Raw genomic sequence first — 2,999 nt, 5'->3', positions numbered from 1 at the left:
GATATCACTTTTATTCTTTAAAAAAAACACCTAAGATAACTAAATATATTAATTAAGAAATATATAATAAACATGTAATCTTATAATATATACCTCGATCTATTAAGACAATACAAATTTTATATTTATTTGTTCTCAAAATAAACTAGATATAAATATATATATATATATATATATATATATATATATATATATATATATATTTATTTATGCAGTTATTCTTTTACTGGATTGTATCTCTGTATTGCTTTATATAAAATTATTTGTTTTCACATTAAATACTACTAAAAGAATCTATCTTTTTCACACATGCATACATATACATATGTTACAAACACATCAATATAATTACCATTTCAAATTGACATAAATATATAATCATTTGATAAAAAATATTTACATCTCAAAACAAATCTCACACATTTTTACGGCAGATAATAAATTACTAATGAATACCTTATACCCAACGTATGGAAATCATTTGCGTATGAACATCTATTATCTATCCAAAAAAATAAAAGATAAAATTAGTTCGTATATAAATTAATCTATAAAATTAAACTAGTTATAGTTTATGAGTTTTTTTATATGTACTTACAAGAAGCTTGTTGAAACAGGGATGTTAAATTGAGTTGGATTTTGCCAAACGCGGATGATAGTTTCGTATTTATTGTGGCTAATAAATTGATAAAAACAATAATTATTTAATAATAGAAAAAGTAGAGTAGCATGAGCTTTCATTAGTTGACTCCGTCACGAACAGTAATTTCAATTATTATCTCTTTCTTTTTCTTCTTCATTATCTGTTTCAAACATATTGCGTAAGTGCTAAGGCTGTTTCCGTTCATATTACATTTTCATGAATACCAAATATTACTAAAATAAATATTTTTTTAACTAACACCGAATTTTTGTCGGTAAGAAAAATAACCAAACAACTATATGTTCTTTTAATACAATAGAATCAATTACTAATTACTATTACTATAGTGATAAATACTTTATTAAATTGAAAAATATTATACATAATTTATGAGTGAATTTAGCTTATCCGCGATAGTACGATTTAAAGAAAATATTTTTATTTTATTTTATTTCCTTTTGTTTTGTGACTTCATAAATCTAAATATATTATTAAAAGATTTTGTAATGTATAGAACAATCATAAAAAATATTTGTACGAAAGAAGAAAGATATTGAAACTGTTTTTGAAATGTAAAAAATAGAGTATTCAAGAAACTTTCCCGAACACAATTATAATGTGTATGTACATTCCAATAGGGAAATATACCATTATACATAAAAATGATATAAACAAAGGACTTTCAACTCATTAGTAGTGTCACGATTTTACAAATAAGGGAATTTGTTCGTTATAACAATCGGTTTCCTCCTGATAAAAAAATTAATTAATTAGTGGGAATTATATATAGTTACGCAGTGTTAATTAAAGTTTGTCCATTTCACCATTTTTGATAATTTTTATGGAACCTAAAATGCACACATATTCGAGTCTTATCAACTTGGGAAAATTAAAAAGGAATTTAAAGGAGAAGATATAGTTGTGGGTTTTGGTTTCATTTGAAAATCTCAAACCATTTGAAAAGGATGTTCCTTTCAAGTTTTGGTAGACATGACCTCAAAATCAATAATTTTGAATCATGAACCTAAATTTTAGTGGAAACAATTTTCAAGTCCTCAAAACAAATTTTATATGCCTCAAAATAAGATTGTAAAAAGTGTTCTCATTTCCAAGCTTTTTGACCTTGAAATGAATCACTTTTAAGTTTAAATGAACCTACATTATCGACAAAATATTATCAATGACAACAAATTGTTGATAAATTTAAATTTATTGATAGATTTTTCAAATGGATTTCACACTTTAATATATCAACGAATATTTTTGTTTGTACTAAATTTGTTGGAAAAATCCTTCAATAAAATACAATTATTATTATTGATAGATATCTTTATCCATCACTTATAATTGTAATTATCGTTGAGAAAAGTCACCGCAATTGTCCATCTTATCATCGACGATCAATGACAAATTTTTGCATCATTATTACCGACGACCACTTTGATAACTAATTTTTGCTCGTAGGTAGTCCGTCAGTAAACACAATTTACCGATAATTTTCGCTATTAGTAACATATTTGGTTCATTGGTAATATGCAATTTTCTTGTGACATGAAGATTATCATTTTGTAGTAACATTTTTCCCTTAAGTTCAAATTCTTAAAAGTTACCTTAATCACAAATTCTATGTGTTTCTTAAGGATTTGGATTTGATGCTTTTTATAACGTCACACAATGAACCCAATCTACTTGAGGTGGACTTGTACACAACAAGTTAGGAAACTTATATGTTTTCTAACATGATTTAAAGTGTTTTAATGTTTTTGCACATACTATCAAAATGAATTTGACGAAAAACTTAAACTTACTTATATAATAAATCAACAAACCACAAATATCTCTAAATTATTGAATTTTATTTTAATATGAATTTCAATCAACCATTCATGCATTTCTTTCTAAAAATCATGTTTTTTGATATTTTTATTTTTTTAACAAATGGGATTGCGGATGAACTAGAAATATAAAATGAAGAATAATAGATGAAAAAGATAATGGGGATGAAGGGTTTGCAGGAATGTAAATTGTAGGAAAACAAATTATCAAGGTTAGAACACAAACTAGTAAAATAAATCAACAAAAACAGTGACCAAAATTGCTTCAACCAACACTGAATTATTCATTTTTCTTGTTTGCGGTGTTATTAGATTGTGTAAAATTGTATCCATAATTTGTTACTAATTTTGTTTATATTTGAACTATATATATATATATATATATATATATATATATATATATATATATATATTTTCCCTTCTAGTAATTACTTGACAACTAAATTAAAAGAAAATACATAAATTAAAGTAATTGTCTTAAACTACATGTTATGTAACAGCTTATGCGTATAATTATCGAT

Source organism: Vigna angularis, chromosome 1, assembly GCF_016808095.1.
Source record: "Vigna angularis cultivar LongXiaoDou No.4 chromosome 1, ASM1680809v1, whole genome shotgun sequence".
NCBI classification, from domain to species: Eukaryota; Viridiplantae; Streptophyta; class Magnoliopsida; order Fabales; family Fabaceae; genus Vigna; species Vigna angularis.
The sequence above is the reverse complement of the archived record's forward strand: the minus strand, read 5'-3'. Positions refer to the sequence as shown.